Source organism: Sturnus vulgaris, chromosome 5 (assembly GCF_052056855.1).
Source record: "Sturnus vulgaris isolate bStuVul1 chromosome 5, bStuVul1.hap1, whole genome shotgun sequence".
Lineage (NCBI taxonomy): Eukaryota > Metazoa > Chordata > Aves > Passeriformes > Sturnidae > Sturnus > Sturnus vulgaris.
The window spans coordinates 42,386,853-42,407,525 of NC_142247.1; the positions used below are offsets into that span (position 1 = coordinate 42,386,853).

Sequence of the window (20,673 nt, forward strand, 5' to 3'; positions counted from 1 at the left end):
GCACCGAGTAACCTCTCTTTAAACCCTCTTCTCGACTCACTGAAATAGAAGTCAAAAGGATGTGATCAATTACTCAATTAAGTGAGATTGTAATCTAGCCAGGTATTTGCATAGCACGTATTCCTTTGTATACAATGACTTCTTCATTTTTTTCTTTGCCACACATGCATGTCATTTAAATGTCTTACTTTATACTCTGAAGAAGAAAATAACATCTTAATGGTGCCATGTAAGAGTCATTACAGCTCGTGAACCACTTGCTGACAAAATGGTTTTAGTTGGAAAACACTCTCTTGAAAATACCACGATCATTTTTGCCTAAAAATTCTTTAACAAAACTGAAAACTTGTTACCTTCATCAGTTGATTTGTTGCTAAAATACCAAGTTTCACACTAATTGATGTGAAACATTAAATCATCTACACATTCCAGGGTCAACACTTACCTGAAATTTCTCTGTGTAGGAACTGATAATGTCCTAAGTTGAGAATGCAATTTCTGAAGGTCAGAAGTGATCATGAAAATAGTTCACTGTCAGGATTTATGACTGTGTAGTTTTCTGACTGTCCCCATGCCATCTTTAACGGAAGGTCATTTTTATTCTCAAGCTACTTGAAATATATTATTGCCAGTCACTGCTATAGGATTTTCTCTTTGTCACTTACAGGTTTTTCTTTGACATTTATCAGCTGTTGACAATATGGGGGATTTTTATTATTGTGTCCAACTAAAAAATATTACGCTGTTTTGATTCGAAGTTCAATTACCTCTCTATCAAACCCATAGCTGTGTTTTAGTATTGTAACTCATCTTGAAGATGCTTTTGTAATATCCCAGCATCATTTGCCCTTATTAGACTTTAGCCCAATATTTGCACCTTATGTATTAATTTCTTCACTTCAAATCTCATGTAATCATCCTTTTCTTTGTTCTTATCTAAACTGGCCTTCATTATTTTTTTGCCATGTGACACCACACTAGAATAACTACTACTCTTATATAATTTAATGAGACCATACCATTTTTTGAGGTTCTGTTGAATTTCATGTATGATCCTTTATAGGTGCTGGACATGTGGTTTATTTTTTACAAAATTAACACTGGAAAGCATTGATTTGTTTTATACCTATTCTGCTTGTCCTATTAGTTACCCTAACTACTGCTGTTATATTATTCTTACTATACTGTATTACTTTTACATTTTTGGTGTTAATATAATTGGAAGGTGTAGAGATTGGCTAGTCATGGTCCGTTGTACAAAGAACTGTATATGCAGACACAAAAGTCAGTATGAGTTGTATTTAGCCATGGGTACATTATAACTATTCATTGAGAGTGCTTAGAAACCTCAATTTCTCGGAATCACAGAATGGGTAAGATTGGAAGGGGCCACAGTGGGTCATTAATCCAACTTCCCTGCTCAAGCAGGGCCATCCTAGAACACATTAAACAGAATGGCATCCAGGCAGTATCTTGAATATCTGCAGGGAGACTCTACAACCTCTCTGTTTTATAATAATAAATAATAATCTGGATAACCTGTTTTAGTGCTCAGCCACCTGCACAGTAAAGAAGTTCTTCCTCATGTTGCCTCTTGTCCTATTGCTTGGCACCACCAAGAAGAGCCTGGAAATATCCTCCTGACACCTTTTCTTCAGATATTGATAGACATTGGTGAGGTCACCCCTCAGTCATCTCAAGACTGAACAGGCACAGCTCTCTCAGCCTTTCCTCATAAGAGAGATGCTCCATTCCCCTGATCATACTTGTCAGCCTCTGTGGAATCCACTCCAGGAGCTCCATGTCTCTCTGGTGCTGAGGAGCCCAGAACTGGACACAGTGCTCCAGATGTGGCCTCACCAGGGCTGAGTGGAGGGGCAGGATCACCTCCCTGGACCTGCTGTCAATGCTCTTCCCAATGCAGCCCAGGATTCCATTGGTCTTCTGTGTCCTCTGTTACCAGGCCCTCCCCTCCACTTAGTAATAGGCCCACATTATCCTTTGTTTTCCTTTTGTTATTAATGTATTTGAAGAAGCCCTTCTTGTTGTCCTTGACATCTTTGGCCAGATTTAATTCCAGGAGGGCCTTGGCCTTACTTGTCTTATTTCTACTTACTTAAGTAAGTCTGAAAACTGTCAAGTTGAGCAGTTCTAAGTTCAGCAGTTCTACCAGACAGAGCTATTTTTTAACTTCTCCCACCTCACCAAGGACTTGGCTTCCACCACCTGGCCATGAAGTTCTGGTCTACACAACGAAACCTGAAGTAAAGATGCCACTTATTTCAAGAAATTATTTCATCTAAGATACAAATACTACCCTGAAAAATGTTGAAAGATAATGAAAGATAAATGTGTGTAAGGGCATTACACACAGCCTCTGCCTTTTTAAGAATGCAAACAAATCCATACAGGAAATATTAAAATTGTCAATGACCTATAGTTGATTTTTATGCTACACTTTATTTAACAAGCTTTTGAGCAGTATAAATTTGCTCTTAAAAATAATGACTTTTAGTAGACTCCATTCAACTAACTCCTGACTCAACTCTCCCTCTGCATTGTAATTAAGAACAGCAGCAGCTGAAAGAATGGCTTCTACATTTGTTTGTTTGTTTTGCTTGTGAGAGAACCAAGTGAAATTTACAGATTATTGACGTGATAGCTTCAGGAGCCTTCCTGTTTACAGTGTCTTGACTGTGTCTCAGATTAAATAAATTTGGAGGCCAAAGGCCAAAGTCCTAGGCCACAATCAGACATTCACTGCAAAAATGACAATGTTTAAATGCCACTGCCCCTTCAATCCCCCTATCTCTGCATCCCCAAAGCAGAGATGCCAAAATCTATTGTGTAACTGCAACTTCCTGAATCCAAATATCAGCAATTTAATTGTCTATGAAAAGCTGTTGGGATAAACTCAGTGACTTCACAATGAGGACAGTATGAGTCTTCACATTAGCCATTTTGGACATGCTGTTGTTAGAGGCTATGCTGAAATTGCTGTTAACTGGTTTCATGTTTTGTCCTTTGGCCCTGCCACTTGTTGAAGGTACTGAAAAGGTGTAGGTGACTGCTACCTTCAAAAAATCACCATTTACACTGCATGTGACCCAGATGACCAGTGATTCCCTCCCTTTTCTACCTCATCTGATTGCTTTCTTTTCAACATTTCCATTTGGCCTTTGGATTGCTTTTGAATGAGGTGCAGAATTTTTTATTGGCCTCTTCATCTCTCCTGTAATCCCTTTCAAAATTATGTTCACTATTTTTCTTAAGAGTAAACTGAGATGAAACAGTTGTAGGCTGGGGCTAAGAAACTGCCAGAGATGTAAATTTATGAGTTGAGAAAATGACATAGAGATGGCATAGCAACTAAAAAGTAACCAAACTGTGGCCCTGGAGATTGGAGGACTTAGCTTTGAAATGGCTGACAAACAAGCAGGACACAAGCTTTTCTATATTAGGCTGTAGTAGTGAATAAATCCCACCTAATACTCCAGGCAGGGCTCGTTGACAAAGAATTAACTGTGAACTTATCTGTCAGCAAATGTACAGCATTCTTGAACTTATCTATTCAGTCACCTTATCTATTCTGGTGATTCTGAAGGGATGTGATATTTCCTTAGCAGACTGTTTTGTTGTATTTATTTTACATCATATCTACTGATGGCACCAAATTGACTTACATTGGTAGCTCTTTCTGAAGTAGAAAAATTACACATGGACTAACAAAACTAGTTTTGCTCATAACCAAAATATGCAGATGCCATGAAGTACTACTTTTCTGTTGCTGTTATATTAAAACTAATTAGCAAATTCTTGTTATATGTTTCTCTACCGATTTCATAGTGCAATATATATCAACGTAAGGGAATAGTAGGAATACCCACCTAAATGCCATTTATGTGCAAACAACAGTTTCCTTGCTTCAGATTTCACGCATAGCCAAACCCAAAGCTGTAGTTATTTTAATGTCAGTTGCCCCTTCTTAGAGCAAAACATCTCACAGAGAATATGAGAAATGGCTAGGATGATAAATAGCTTCTCCTCATGTAAAGATACATTCTTGTGAAATATTGAAAGGAATCTTTGTCAGAAAAAAATATCTGCACGATTTTTCTGTTTGCCTGGGAAAAAAAAAGCGCAGTTTGGATTTGGTGTAAAGTGAATCACTTTGGCCTGAAAATCTGTTGTGCCTGTATTTATGGGAAGTGTGGAAATTCTGAAAAGTATACCGAAAGTTGCCACCCAGACGGCTGGCTGCTGCTGTCCAAAAAATGAGCATCAATTTTCAAAAAATGAGAATGAATTAAATATCAGTACTTTGGGGTTTCATGTCAGAGTCTTAAATATAAAAGAAAACCCATTTAAAATATTGTTGAGACACAACCTATGTTGTTGTGCTCAGAGACTGAATACTGCAAAAGCCTTAATGATCTATTGATGATATGGGAGATGTTTTATACTGCACCCAAAGCCATAACAAACTGTGCTATCAGCCCCTAACAGCACACACTATATTTGCCAAAGATGCTGGCACTTTGTGGAGACAGGTGCACAAACGGTCTCTAGCCCAAGAAGTGCAATCTTGTTTTGTTAGTGGCAGAGGAGAGAGCAGTTCCTTACTCTTATCTTGGTTAGGCTTGGACTCTGACAGCCTTCTGCAGCTTTTGTCGTTCCTTACTCCTTCAGTAAATCAGCTACAATCCAGGAGAAAAGGAGCATTATTCGAGGCAGGTAAACAAAGCAGAACCTAGCCCTTTGTCAGTAAATGATTTGCGAAAAGGTCTTTTAAAGATGTACTGTGAGTGACTGTTCGATTGTCTTGAGGCAGCAAACAAAGACAACCTCCAAATCCCACTGTAGCATTTGGCAAGTGTAATCCTAGCCAGTGTATTTCAAATAGGCAGTTGATTTCAAATACACTGTCCTAAATGAAATGGGAATTTCAAGGAAGCAGAGTTAAAAGATGCTGGCAAATGAATCTCTGCTACAAAGGCTGAAATGAGGGATTACAAATGAGTGATCCCTTTAGTTAGCCTGCTAAATTGGTGTGCAGGCCTGGAAAAAGGGAACAATGAACACCTCCTGACACCAGGCTGTTTGTCTGGTGAGTATCCCTCAGTGCAAATGTTGGTACTGTGTGAGTATTTTTTGTGTTTCTATAAAGTCCTAATGAGCTCCTTGGGTGAGAGTGAAACCCTTTGCTTTTTCACACTGTGCTCAAGACCCTTAAACTTCATGGGGTCAGGCCTAAAGAAAGGGTAATGGACCATGAGGTCCAGCTTAATAGACCCGATATTAACACAGCAGCAAGAATGTCATCAAATGCAAAGTTTAGGGCAGGCAGTGAATGAAGTATTTGTTACACTTAAATAATATACAAAGATTATAACAGAGTAGTAGCACTATATCAATGTCATCATGCGAGACTTTGAAAATCCTCCATGTATGAAATAACTTTGCAATCCTTATATAATAAACATCACAATTTACTTACATGTCCTAAAAGATTAATTGCATTAATGTGTGTTAAATGCAACAGCTAGGTAATAATATTTATCATAAATTCTCATTAATCTTTGACCTTGAAAAACCTATGTGTAAGAAAACCTCTCTAATCTATTTGATCACAGTAAGAGAATATTTGCATATGAGAAGCAAAGAGTTTATTCATTCAGTGTCTGAGATGCCAGTACTGACAGATCAACAATGTTATCGGAAAGTGAGTGAGATTTATCACTTTTAGTTTAGCCCTGAAATATTTATTGTGCAATTAATGTTTCATCTGACTAATGAAGTTAATTCCTAATTCATGACAAATTAGGAACCAATATGGAGTCAGGTATCAGCAGCTCAACAGCTTATTTAATAATTATTTAACTTCTTTTCCTAGGCTTACAGTTGTAAGCCCAGAACACTGCCTTTGAAATATCTCTATATTAAACTTTATCTGTAGGTTAGGAGCTTTTATTATTGTCTCCATTTTGTATTGTTAGAAGAATAAAATGTAGATACAGATTGTGATTTGTAGAGCTTTCTGAAACTGGAAAAAACGCATTTCTAAAAAGAACCCCTTTTTTTTCAACGGACAGAGTTTACTTCTCTTTTAATGACTAAGCAAAATGCTTTCCAACAAAATAATTCAGAAAGAAGCTACTCTGCGACAAGTGTATCTTGTCCCTTTGAAATGGGAAACAGAAAAATTAAGCAAAAGAAATATTGGTAAAGTTACTAATTTTATTTAATTTTGCAGAAATAAAAAAAATATTTTTACTCTGGAAACAAAAGAATTTCCCACATATGATGTGTGATATCCTTCAGACTGGTATTTACCAGTATGTGCTTGCAGGTGATGGGAACAAAGAATGACCCTGACCTGCCTGAGGACTCCAGAGGGACAGAAGGGCTGGTCTCTGCTCTTAATGTGCAAACAAAAGCAGTGGAGCAGCATTACCTGCTTTTCTGTCAGTTGCAGACAAGGACAGTTGCAAACAGGTTACCTAAATGATGATTTTCTTCCTCCTTCGGAGGTTAATGATGGAGAATAGGTCCTCTTCCCAGGGTACCTTTCTTCCCCCCAGACTTTGTGTAGAAACTCCTGTGCAGCTGAGCCTTCTCTTCTTTGGCCAGGGAGATGGTGAGAGATATGGAACTGGTCTGGCTTGGTCCAACATCCACAGCTGGCAGCAGAAACTGCACTGAACTTTGGCTGTCTCACTGCAGCACTCAGGTGGAGACCTCCCTGCCCAGCATGAAAACTGAGGCCACAACAGTGGTGCTGCTAAAGCCAGCTGATGATCTCATCCATGTTTCCAGACCACTCAAGCCTGGACAGCAAGCCAGGCTGCACAATGGAGGAGGTGGCCATGAAAAGCAAAGAGACAAATTGCTTCACTAACATCTCTGTTGTGACTGCTAGAGAAAGATGGGAAACTGTGGTTACTGTGCTGCAAGGAGAGAGAAAGGACAGCAACATACACGAACATCTTTGGGGAAAAAAGGCCAACTTTATTGTACGGACAACCCGTATTTAAAGTGTGTTATGTGCAGCTAGGACAGGACAGCAGCTCATTGGACAATTGGGAAAAACATCCCTGGGACAGTACCTCAGGATGTATCCCACGGGAAAGACACCAGGTGTTAATCTTTATTATGAATTCCACTCTGTTTTTCACCATATTATCACTTTGGGAGACTTCCTCTCTAACTGAAGCTGCAGTCAGCTTGTCAGCCTGGGAATGGACCTGAGAGTCAGGAGAAATCCAGGCCTGAAAAAGAATTTCCAAGCTGTAATTCCCTAGCTCTCTAAATGTGTGTGTCCACAGGAAACCAAGACAATTCCCAAAGTTATTACTGATTTCACCATTTGTTGCCTCTCACAGCAATATTAGTTGTTCATCCTCCATTTTTGAAAATTAGTCGTTCAACATTTCATTTAATCATTAAAACAAAATAAAACACAATAATCCTTTAAATTTAATTTTTTTTCTCAAGTTATTTTGAGAAATATGGTTCTCTGTGTTTTAAAATTTTTAGCTCAATTTTCATGAGTAGGGAAGGAAAGCACACTGAACTCCTCATGTATTCCAACATAATTTCCCAAACTTTGGTATAGCTCAAAGCTTGGCATGAAGCCATGTAGTTGTAGTTTGTAATTGTAGCTGTAGTTAGTAGATTGTAGTTGTTATTTTCCCCACTTCATTGTGAGCAAAGTGACCGGAGACTATCAGATCATAAGGAGAACAAAGAGACTTCATACTATCCATGGTTGGTGAAAATATGTTGCAGCCTTGAAAGAAAATAACAACTCTACAGGATTTTAGGATTTTATTGAAAATTTATGAAGCTAGCAATTCAACATAAATTAAAATCTGAACCTAGCTATTCCAACTGTAGGAAAACTAACTACAATGAAGCAATAGTTATGATTCAAACGAGAATCAAAGTAATTGTTGTATAAATAAACCATTATAAAGTCACAAATTATTTTGAGCAGTGGATTAAATCATCAAGGAAATACTGTATGATTTAAATCATGAATATATGTAAGACAGAGGAGGGCTTGAAACGTGCTCTTAGTTCTTAAACAAATGGTATATGAAGTATTGAAATATGACTATATACGAATATATGGAATATGCATCAACAAAAGAGAAAAGCAGTGAGTTTTTTTGTCTTGTATTTTCCACTAGTTAACCTTAGATAGCTTCCTGATCATCATTGAAGTCTTCTAGATCCCATTTCAGGAGCAATTTTAGTTAGGATTTGAGATGTGCTGCATTAAGGGGGACCCATGCCCTTTTTTTCTTTCTTCTGGCTCAGACCAGATATCTCATGAATTCTGGTGTAAATGATTCAGTAGTTAAGGGGGAAAAACATCTTCATATGTCATGATCTTTGGAGCATAAGAGTTAGCGCTGTATTTCAGCCAATTTCATTCCTCTTTGCTAATTAATACCATGCAATTTATTTTAATCACAAGGCTCCTCAGTGTAGCATGTTATGTGACTTCTTGTTCTCATTTGGCCTGAAGGCATTGGTGTTTTCTAGAGAAAACCATATGTGCCAAGTTTCCTACCTCAATGAGAAAAAACAGTCCATATTTAGTGGCACATATACGACTGGACATCAGTCTAGCATGCAGCAGACTGACATTCAGAATACAAAAATCCACTCCAGAATAAGTGACTGCAGATTTTTTTGTCTGTCTCCCAGCTTTTCTGTGAGTAGTAAAAGTCTCTTCAAAGGAAGAAGAGCAATCTGCACATGTATATATAAAATATGTAAAAACTATACAACATATTTAGAAAACGTAATAAACCTTGAAAACTTAGGAATTAGAAGTTTATACATGTAAGTTTTATTCCAGTGTATATCTCTTCAGCTAGACAAGAGGGCTTGACCTATGTGTCTATGCAAGTTTTGAAAAAGAACTAGTTATTTTGAAAATCTTCTATATAATGCCAGAATCTGGAGAGAAGGAGTGTAAACACCCACAAAATTTCTTACAGAACAGAAGAAGAACATCACATTTGTGAACAAGGATTGTGTAACTTCTGAGTTTTATTCTAATATTTAAATCACTACTATTATTAGTAAATAGTCACTTAGACAGTAGCTGCTCTACTTTGCTTTCCTGCAAATTAATTTTTTAAAAACCCAACCTATTGTTTTCCTCAGTTTGTACTGTTAACAAATAAATAAGACAGAGTTTAAAGACTGAACAACTCTCCAGCATTAAACTCTGCAAACTCTCCAGGTTAAGCCTTGCTGCAGATCTTGGATCTCGAAGTCTCTTTTACTTGCATTGTAAATTTTTAATTCCAATAATGTATTCAAATTTTAGCTGAACTATTTCTCCCTGTCAGCAGTCAAGGAAGCACAGTAACTGCTCACAAAACCCAGAACAGACTTTATCGAGGGTGATGTATTTCACTTCTGGTGATGGCAAAAGCCAAAAGCACACAGAATTCTAGCATTGTAGGAAGCTTTCCTTTGGCATGATGTAGTGTCTAATACATGTTCTCATATCAATACACTTAGATTAGTTTGTAATAGTCTGACAGCAAACAGAGTCCAATCTTCTGCCTGACAAAGACGACTGAAGAAAAATATAGCTATACCCTGCATTCCTGTTACATTCCTTTGCAACAATGGAACTCAGTAAATGCATATCCAGGAACAGCTTTTGCACAAGGCTGCACACAAATGCCAGCAGACAAGACAGCTGGCAAACAATCATTCAGGGCTGTGGGCAGGTTTCTCACACAGCTGCCACCAAAATCTTGGACTGCAACATCCAGGTGGAGAAGAATGGGTATGGTAAGGCTAATTCAATTTGCTTTGAACTCAACTTTTAATAGTCAAGCAGGTGTGACCCCGAACTAAAAGGCTTAGAGTGTAAGAACCGAAAGCAGCAGTACCATTCCTTTCCTGGAAATCCAGAGTCTGTTTCTTTCATCATGAAAAAAAACCACCATTTTTCTGTGTATCGATGGTGTTGGGGGTTGGGTCTCTCGGTGGAATTTTCCCCATTGTAATGTTGAGAGGTTTGCGGGCTACACCCTGGCACGGGTGGCTGGTGATGGAGGCAGGGGAAAAGAGGAGGAACACTGCGAGATCAGGGGGGCAGCTGCCTGCTCTCTCTCTCGTCTGGCTCGGAAAAAGATGGTCGCTAGAAAACTCCGCTCTGCCATCCCGACACGGGGGAGCTGCTTTCCTTGGCTCTGGGACCCCTCACCGGCCTGCTCGGACCTTCTCGCGCATCTCCTGCTGAGTCCGAGCCTCCTGTTTGGCACACCGGGACCGACACTGCCCCGGGACCCGTAAGCAGCGTCTCGCCCCTCCGCCCTTCCCATCTGGGACACAGCTGCCATCACCTCAGCGCCCCTGCAGCCCCGGGGGATCGCGGCATCTCCTCCTGCTCACCGGGAGCCGGCCAGCGCTGCCTGCCAGCTAGGACGGTGACTGCACCACGGGGGAAAGGTGGCCACAACCGGCAGAACTGTTACTGGGTTTTCTGCTCTGTTGTTAATTTCGTAGTTATTGTTACTGTGCTTTGTTTGCCTTGTTATACATATATATATATATATCAGTAAAGAACTGTTATTCCTACCTCCCGTATCTTTGCCCGAGAGCCCCTTAATTTCAAAATTATAATAAATTGAAGGTAGGGGGGGTTTCTTAGCAAATACCTGTATTTCAAACCAATACAAATGGTAACAAGAGCTTTTCCCACAAAAGGTTTCCAAGACTATGGGTAACCTGTAAGGAAAGCCTGCCTCTTCAATAGTCAGTGTCCTGGGCTTAGATTGTTTCTTCAGTATTTGTAAACTGACAATTATTTGCTTAGACAGAATAAAAGGCAGTGACAAAGTGAAAAAGAAATACTTCCGTGTCAAACTTAATCATATCCTCAAAACTTTATGCTGAAATGATCAAAATAATGGATCTTCTCCTCCTAGCATGAAGGTGTAATATGTGTAAGAGTAAATATTTTCCCATTCAGTAAATTACAGAAAGGTCTCTTACTTAAATTACACAAAGGTCTCTTACTTCTACACTTGAAGCAGAATGACTTAATATGTTCCCCGAGTTGTGTTGTGTTAGAGGGAAGTCTTGCTAGGACTCTGGAGAGAGAGAGTGAGCACCACTAACTTTCCTCTGTTTTTTATAGCCCATGAGACATCATTTCCCTTGTAGGCAAAATCAAATATCTGAGTCATTTCTGCATAGTGGTTGCATCCAGTCTGATTTTCTTTTATTTACAAGAGGATTTGCAGTCTTGTGAGGTAGATTAAGTACCAGTCTGTCACACTGAAAACAGAGATAACACGTTTTGAGTGCCTGGGAGTAGAGAAAAAAAACTGTAAAATACAAACACACTGAATCAAGTTCCTTTACTTCAGCATGCTGAACATGAGCAGATTATTTCCACAGCCAAATAGGGTCCTATAGAGACCTATAGGACCATTTCTTCTGTTAATTAAAGGAGCTGCTTCTACTCAAATGTTTGGCAGAAATAACCTCCATTTGGATACAAAGGAAGATAAACTGAAAATGTTAAACAGAAAATGTAGTGAACACAACCTCTAAGTGGCAGTCAATACAGATGTTATCCAGCACACGGAATTATGGTCAGAACCAGGTTTTTCATTTGAAGGGAAAACAGTGAGCAAACCCCTTAAAAGTTACTGTGTAGTCCTGCTTCCTTATCTGCTGCTAAAGGGAGGTTCCACAAGAGTTCCTCTGCCATTACTTTAATTTGCTGGAGGTTCTTCCTTCTCTGTAAGATCAACCTGCATTAAGATCCATTTCTTCTGTGCCTGGGGTGTCCTTGGTGAGCAACAGGAGATGGGGTCAAGGAAGGAGCTTTCCGAGCACTGAGAGCAACTGGAACTTCTCAGATTTGGGGTTCTGCCTATGAGGGTTCCAGACAGATCTTGCTTCAACAGGACAATATGGGACTTTTCTCTTTAGTGGGGTGGTTTCAGTGGGTAAGGTTTGGAAAGGGAAGAAGGTAAATTTAAAAAAGAAAAGAAATTGTTGCAGTTGACAGAAATGTTCAGAATTTCACCCTTTATTTTCTCTTGGTTGAATTCAGCCTCTTTTTTAATTCTAGGTATGAGGATCTGCAGGAGAAATGGATGAAAGCTCCATTAGCACACTGCACTAGTACACTCCTTGTTGCAATTTTGCTTCCAGTATGCAGAAGTTAAGAAAGGACCCACATCATCTATTTTGAGGATGAATTTTCCACAAGTTTGTTTCTTAGATTCTTCTATGGTGCACAGAACTGCTTTGCCATGTTGCACCCTCTGTGCTGGGTTGGGAAACCTAAACTTTAATGCTACAAGGTAATTTCTGCAAGTGAAGGCTTTTCTTTCTTTTGAGAAATCATCTACTAGGGACTAAAACAAGTAACTGGGAGGTAAAATCTGAGCAGCCCTTGTGTATTTTCTTATGTATTTATCCTTTGCATTAGAAATACCAAATGATTCTTATACAGTGTAAGTTATGAGTTAAATCCTATTTACTAAAGGAATTTATGTACAGGGAAAATAAATTAGTATATTCATATACAGAGTACATAAACCATACAAAATGTTTTCATTTTTACATTGTGTGTGGTAAAATTTGCAATTTGCAAAATGTCAACAAATGTCTAATACTTTTGAATTGCTTAAAGGTCTCCAGAGGAATATTTAAAGGAATTTAAAGGAATAATTAAATGCATTTTTACTTTTCCTAGAGATATGTAACCTAATATTGTCAGGTAAAGTGCATTTCCAAACCCCAACCTGTCATACTAACAAGCCTATATATATATATATATTTTTAATCTTTTCATCTTCTCCTTTTTATTTTATTTTTTAAAATTTTCTTTGTATTTTTTGCCTTTCCTTTCTTTTTCCTTTTCTTCTCTTTGCTTTGTTTTCCCATTTCTCTTTTATTTTCCTTTCTTTTCTCTTTTCCCCTATCTTCCCTCTTTTCTCTTTTTATTCTTTTTTTTTTTTCTGCTATTTTTCTTTCTTATTTTGCTTTTCTCTTCCCCCCCCTTTTCTCTCTTTCCTTTCCTCATCTCTTTTCTTTCTTCTCTATTTTCCTTTTTTGTATTTTGTTAGTTTGTTCGTTTTTTGGGGGGTGGGGTCTTTTTGTGGTTGGTTCGGGGTTTTTTTTGTTGTTGTTGTTTTTCGTGGGGTTTTGGGTTTGGTTTTTTTCCCCCCTCCCCTTCTCTTTTCTTTTTTATCTGTTTGCAGAGCAGGGTGGGCGTGCTCGGTCCGTGGCAACCTGCTGCCACCAGGAGGCTGCCCGGACTCCTCGGGGCTCCTCTCCAGCGCTGCTCCTTCTGCTCCAGAGGCGGCTGAAACCATCCCCATCTCTCTGACAAAGCTCGTGGGTATATAAACAGCAGTGTGAGAGAGCTAATGAGCTACCCTAGGGCTGCATATAAATTGTGGCTAAAAGTGGCTTTAGTTAAGTGGCTGTTAGTGCCTTCGCTGGGTATGCATGAGTAAATGTGTGTTTAATTGCAGTAACATGACTGCCACACGCTGCGAAATACAGCACTGGAAATCACTCCGTGCTAGTGGTGACTCCTTCAAAACAAGTCACTTTCAAAACTCGAGAAACTTAGTGCCCAGATGAAATAACTCTGTACTCTTTCATATAAGATCATAACAATTTGGTATCATTTCTCTTACTACCAAACCAGTATATTAGGTTTAAGATTTTTTTGCAGTCATTTTCAATAGTAATTTAAGTATATTTCTAAATTACAGACGCACACATATGTATTCGGTAGATGTAAGTCACCTAATGCAATTGGAGTCATTGGAGCTAGCTCAGTATGAATTGTTGAAGAGCTTTCCCTATGAATGCCTCTATAGAAAATGCTAGTATTACAGTTGCCTTTGCAGTCTCTGATAATTTATTTGTTGTTATTTGTGGGAAATTTTAAATATAAAGACAATATTTTATCCAAAACTATTAGAAGTTGTTGTTTTGGGGGTTTTTTTTTTGGTGGGGGAGGTCTTTTGGTTTGGTTTGGTTTGGTTTGGTTTGGGGTTTTCTTGTTTGTTTTCTTTTTGTTTTCTTTTTTTTTTCTGCTAGAGAAACTAACTACCCAGTCCTGGACTATTCAGATAATCTTTTCCATAAAGATCCATTTCTACAGGCAGAAACAAGCAATTATGACAAGCAGTCTGTAAACTAAGCATACTCACTTTTGCCTGACTGTGAGCCTCAATTCTTTCCATTGTTTATCCTTGGTCTATCAATGATTTGTCCCATGGTCCTGAGAATTTCTTAGCCTAGCTGTGCCTTGTGATTCTTAGATCAAGATCAACTAAAAAATTTTCATGAATTATTAACCTATGTGGGACTGGAAAGGAGTTCTGAAGCATAATGGCGTTTCCCTCCAGCCAAAATGCCTAATGGCATCTCTTCTGCTGGATAATGCAATAACATCTGCTGAGGCTTTCTAGTAGCAGCTTCCTTCTGACAATGGTCAGTGACATTATAGCATGAAGCAGCTTACAAATGCCACCTGCACACTGACCATCTCAGTACAATCACATAGCTCTTAATGAACACTAGTGACAGATTACCTGTTTTCATGAAAAGCCAGCCCAGATATGACGGGGGAAAAGGCTTATCTTTAGTTCTGCACTCAGATATCCATAGTACCACGTAGACACCTGGCTCTTTCACTGAATTCTGAGACCATCTGATGGTGGCCAGTGTGGCAGCTGAAAATGGAGAAAACTGCCTGAAGTTCCTACATGCTGGCAGGCACAGCTGAAGGGTCCCAAGCACCCAAGGGAAGCCAGAACACACGATTTACCTCTGCCCATAGCCCTGCTATCCTGTGTCCTTCCCAAAAGTCGGACAGACCCCAGCAGTTTGACAGCACCTCTCCTGGATGAGGAAGAGGCAACTTCTTGATGTTCAGATATTCAAAGCCCATAATATTTGTATGGCCATACCTATACCAAAATGTAAATAGGAAGATTTCAAGGAATGCTTTACTTTCTTTAAAACAATTTTCAAGTTTTATTAGCTCCTAATAGGCAGTCTTTTTTCCTTTTGTACTGCTGGTATGTACTCTGAGACTATTTCCTTTACTAAGCTGCTCTATTCACAAGAGGTAGCAGCTCTCTTTTGAATTTGTGAGAGCATTGTACCACTGGCCATAACTAAAGCAGCCAGAACCATCTGGTAATTCATTCTTAATGAAAACATGCTAGAAAATTATCATTTTGCTTTATTTTCTGTCTATGCCCCTGGGTGTCAGCAGCCTCTTCCCATGTTCTCCACTTTAGAAATGATGAACACATTTTAAATACTAAACTTAACCTGGGTTTTCAGGGCTGTGTGCAACTACAGAAAGATTCAAAGAGCTCTAGGAGATTCACTAAAGAACTAACTAGTCCCACAAGGCTCAGGCTGGCAAATGCACAAACAAACTTCAGGGGAGCTGCTAGTCTGTGCTTCCAGGCTTGATCTTTCTACCTACTTTCAGTACAGTACACAGTTTCCCTTGGTGCCTCATTTTGTCTGCACAAACCTCCAAAGCCTCTTTAAACTTAGACCATTTTAATCAAAGGGATGCTCCATGTGCTGGCCCTTTGGTCTCACAGGAAAGGTAGATTTTTCTCTTCTGACAACACTATGAGGAAGCTTTGCAGATTATGAAGGACGAAGCTTTCCTCAAGGAAGCCCAAGCTACTGTCCAGGCAAGAAACCCACCAAAGAAGGAGAATCTAATGCTCAAAGCCAGACCTAGTGGCTGGTCTTCCATTCTGCTTCCATGACCCCTCACAGGTCCTTATAGGACCAGAAAGAGTGTATTCCTGGTATTCAAAGCTTCAAGTTCTACTTCAAGCCTGGAAACAGCCTTAATCTTCCCAGTAAGGGTCAGATGGAGCTTCTTGCAGGCTGACAGAGGAGTTCCTGGGTGAGATACCCTGCTCCTACTGGCCAGGCAAAGCTCATGCCCAGGAGGAGACATGTTACCACTGCCCCACTCTCCTAGCTCCGCATGAAAGCAGGAAGGAGAGGTGGAGCCGCTTTAGTTGAGGTATGAAACAAGAACAGGCAATAATGATATTTTTTCTGTTGCTCTTGTTACTGTTATTCCTGGCATAGTACACTGAATTTCACAGGAAAATATGGCAAGATTCTGGGGACAGATGCTTTCCTTTTTGAATGTGAACTTCTATTCGATGTTTCCTTCAGAAAGAAAAAAACAATGTTATAGTTAGCTTTTTGTCTGACTTTTGTCCCTTTAATGTACAAAGACTAAAACCAAAGTTACCAAAAAAAGGGTCAATGCTTTATTTTCAATTTTAAAATCCTTGCAGGGGAATTGTCATGGAAACATGTCTCTGGCTATTGACTTTTCATGAGGCTGCATGCCTAATACTTGCTGTGGCTATTTCCTTGCTTTTCTGATGCTTCTGTGTCAGCCTGTGACAGTTTTGCAGCTTCTTTTCACATTTACCTCCATGAAACAGTGTCCACACCTCTGGATTTTTATGCACGCCAAAAACCCCATTTTTTATCTGAGATCTTCACAACGTTGTATATTGTTATGGCCGTGGTAATGGCTTTTTTTTCAGCTGTCTAATTACATGAAGGAGCTTTACTATTTCCTATATTTTATTCTGAATAAGCCTTAGCATAATGTACCCTCACCCTCACTGAAACCATCTTTGAGAATGAAATTCTGACTTTGAGATTTGATGTTTACAAGGGTTTGAGAAGCTCAGAAAAAAACTTGTTGCATTAGTTGGGCATATCAAAGGTGAAAGATCAGACTATGGAGTCAGAAATGTTGTTCTTCTATGAAAAGAACTATAAAACCAGTTCCAAACACTGTATCATGTGACTGCAAGGCAGGGATTGCAGCCGGTCTGTGAATTGCAGACACAGAGCTGGGGGATAGTTCAGCAGCTCGGTTGTTCCCCTCATGACCATGGAGACTCTTGTCTTAAACTGGGCTTCTTCCTCCATGAGCCAACCCATCAGCTCATCAGTCTCAGCTCACAGCCAGGCATGCCTGGCTGTAATTGCTGCAATTGTAAACAGCAGTGCTCTCTGATGTCCTTTGAATCTCATCTGCATGCTTGGATGTCTCTTGCACGTCACAGAGCATCACTGCACCTTATCCCTGGAAGGCCACACAGCAGAAATGTCCCCAGAAATATCTGGGGAAAAGTATGTTTAGGACTGTCTGTGGGACGAGGAGAGTTGTGTCTCTAAGGGCAAAAACATCAGGAACAAGTGAAGGCAGATTTCTCAGGTCCTACATAAAGAATCATGCATGGAAGGGATAAAAACGGACCAGATTTCCCTCCTAACAACACAGAGGTGAGCTCCACAAAGGACAATCCCCCTCCTCTTCCCCTGCTAACAGAGATATGGATGGATTTACACAGTCCTGAGAAATGGGATGGGAAGGTTTAGAATTTCCATCTCCATTCTGAAATATTGGAGCTCTTTTTGCAGCTCTCCAGACTAGAGTAATGGGGTTTTTTCTTTATGATTTGTACAACCTCCTGTGTCATAAACCAAGTCCAGAGGATGAGATGGACTGGAAATTGGAGGGCAGGGGGAGTGGTGATGCCAGAAAGAGCTCCTTGCTGCAAATGCAAAGGGTAGGTCACTGCCAAGGTGGTGTACTGCTGGTCCATGTGCTGAGCTAAAATGCCATGTCCTTCTTGTCCTCCTTCTCTCATGTGTGACCTTGTCCTACAAAGGTCTTGCCAACAATCAAAACATAAACATGCACTAGAAAACCTGAGAAGTTAATAGTGTTGCATCCCCAGGTAGCTGCAGCATGTATATGTTGCTCTTAAGAGCTGCCAGTCACATTTGGAAGGAGAAAAATCACTCTGCAGAGGCAACCAAATCCAGCATGGAGCAAGACCAGATACAATATATTCAGTGGCAGAGATGCATCACTGGCAGAAATTATTAGGGAAATTTTTATATAGAATTTTAATTCTCTATTGTAAATGACGTAAATTTTGCAAAATAGTATAGATTTGTCTGTATTAGACATTGACAAAGGCTGCTGTTGAAAAAACTTCTACATTTTGACACTAACTGCAGTTACATTAAAAAGTGCTATTTTCACCATAGGACCCTTGCTTGGAACCTGTTCAGAGAAGAAATTGCTCAGTGTTTTGCTTTAGCCATCCTGCATCTACTGTGGTCCATGTGCAGGGCTGTGTTCAGCTTACGTTCCTGGGGCTCTGTTCTGACACTTCTCTGAAGTGAATCTGTCACAAGCACTTATCCTTAGGGCTTCCCAAGGCACAGCTCTAATATTATTTTACTTTTAGCTAGCTAAGTCTCCATTCCTGAGAACACTAGGTATTATGTAGACCTTTTTGTCCATATAATAATGATGTGTGATTACATTATTGTTGTTGCTGATGTTGTTGCTGTTGTTATTTTTTTCATAAGACTGGTGGGAAAAAAGCAACATGATGCTGTTTTATGGAGTGGAAACTAAAGTACATACATACACCGTGTAAATCCATTAAGAAAGTGCAGACAGCCAACATTTGGCATTTCCTAATTTTTCTCAATTAAAATCACAGCCATTTCATGTTGTTTAATTATTTTAATGTCATTTTAGAAAGAGTGACAAATAGAGCAGTTTGACATGCGACATTCCTATGGCCAAGCCAAGTTGTTTCTGCTTAAATATCTGCAGCAGAAAATAATGAATTATTGAAAACAATTTTAACAGAATTAACATAATTAATTTAGTCATATCCAGTTAAGGGAGAGAGTTTAAGAGAAACTGATGTTTGCAGTTTAGACATGCATAATTTAGAAGGAAAGCAATCTCCTAGCAAAAAGTAAATAAAGGTTAGTGAGCCAGGCCTAATTCTAGACCTTTTAAAATAGCTCATGTACAGGGCAATTGAGTGGACGGCCGACAGCAATAGAAAACCCTAAGTGAACACATCCTCTCTGGGGGTTCTGAGGTGTAGTGAAGGCTCCAATTCACATTGCACCCTGCCCATAAAGAGATTAAATCTGTGCTGCAGTATTTACTGTATCTGTTTAGAAACTGATCATAATTGATGGAATACAAAAATGTGGTGGTAAAATTGCAAATAAATAGGTCTTGAAGGTGCAGAAATTTCAGACGTGAACTTTCAAGCTAATTTAAGCAGAGTTGATTTTCTTCTCACCTGTTAGCAGTTAAAGGCTGTAATTCTATCCATGGCTCTGCAGGACACCCACAAAAATGATCAATGCAGATGTGAACTCTTCACTTGAGCTGAGGTTACTGAAATCCATCAGCTGCTTTCAGGGGAATCAAAATTGCTGATGGCAATACAAACACAGTAAAAGCATCCCGGGTGTTCTGAGGGGATATTACATAGCAGGAAACCAACTCATCATTGAACAGCAGCACCCACAAATGTGTTTCTGCGAGTTAATGTGATTAAATGGGCTAGCCAGGCTTGCCAGTGTGCCCCAAACAGCCTGAATTTACTGAACACATTCGTTTTAAATTCATTTTGAAAGGGCCACAGCAATCATATAATTTAGTTTCTGCATAATTCAGTATCATGTGGAAAAAAATATGCAGGGCCATTTTGGGTTGCAAGGGCATATTGGCTCAGAGAGAAAGCTACTAATCAGGAATGCTACCATTTTATGTAGTTCCTGGCTGGTTGGCATTTAGTCAGCTCATATCTTCAAGGATAAGTAAGATCAAAGCTGTTCACACCCTTCTGTGCATTGGCAGTGACGTGTCACATCCCCATACTGAAACATCAGATAGAAAATGTTCTTAGGGTATTTTCCTGTTTATATAATTCCTTCAGAATGGAAGGTTAGAAAAGTAAGAATCAAGAAACAGGAGCTGTAGTGACTTGGTGTCTCAGACACAAGTTTGAGAATGGTCACATCTGTAAATGGAAGATTCCTTGCTTTGAAATTTTAATTTTCAACAGCAACAACCAGAGTTGCTGTTCACAAAGCAATCACCATGGCTTCAAACTGCAGATCTGGAAAACGGTTGCCAAATGTTAAATAGATTTTCTGGTACCTTGCAGGATCACAGTATGTATTGGGTCACTTCATAATAACCATCATTCTGGATCTTGTGGTTAGGCATGTTTCTCTAAGGAGCTTGATGGGTATAGCACCTTTTCCTTTTTATAGAAGGAAACTAACTTTTAGATGGAAGGGGAATTGTGACAACTTTTATCTGGAAAATTGAAGCCACAGATGAGCACTAAAATTTGCTGTGTTTTCTCTGACCTGAATAAAATGCCTGATGTGAAGATGCTTCTGCTGTAGTTTCTGGTGGTCAAAATGGTGTGAAGCCTTAATAGAGCAGCCTGAGGAACATTCCAGCTTTTCCTTAGAGGAAGTCAAAAAGTTCCTGCTCTGTTTTTTCACCTTTGATCCTACAGTGCTTGAATCCAAGTAGCATGGGAGGGAAGAGAAATCCTCATGCTATTTCTTGTACTTTTTTCCACAACTAGCCATGGGCCCTTTCTGAGTATGGGGTAGTGTCACAGTCACACTTTTAGATTGACCAGCTACTGCTAGTTTTCACCTCAACCATCAGGTGAGTACTTTTAAAGACATTTTTCCCTTGTTCATGTAATTTTGTGTGCCTGCATTTGGGGGAGA

General features: G+C 39.4%; 1 long non-coding RNA gene across 7 annotated transcripts in view; it reads left to right on the forward strand.

Moving 5' to 3' along the window:
- The window catches only part of LOC148223678 (uncharacterized), a 43,288-nt gene that overhangs the window by 15,029 nt on the left and 7,586 nt on the right, over nucleotides 1–20,673 (forward strand). For 3 of the 7 annotated variants that reach the window (XR_015803937.1, XR_015803938.1, XR_015803935.1), the window contains exon 2: nucleotides 12,122–13,395. This is a non-coding gene — a long non-coding RNA (uncharacterized LOC148223678). The other 4 variants (XR_015803939.1, XR_015803940.1, XR_015803936.1 and 1 more) reach the window with 4 other exon arrangements.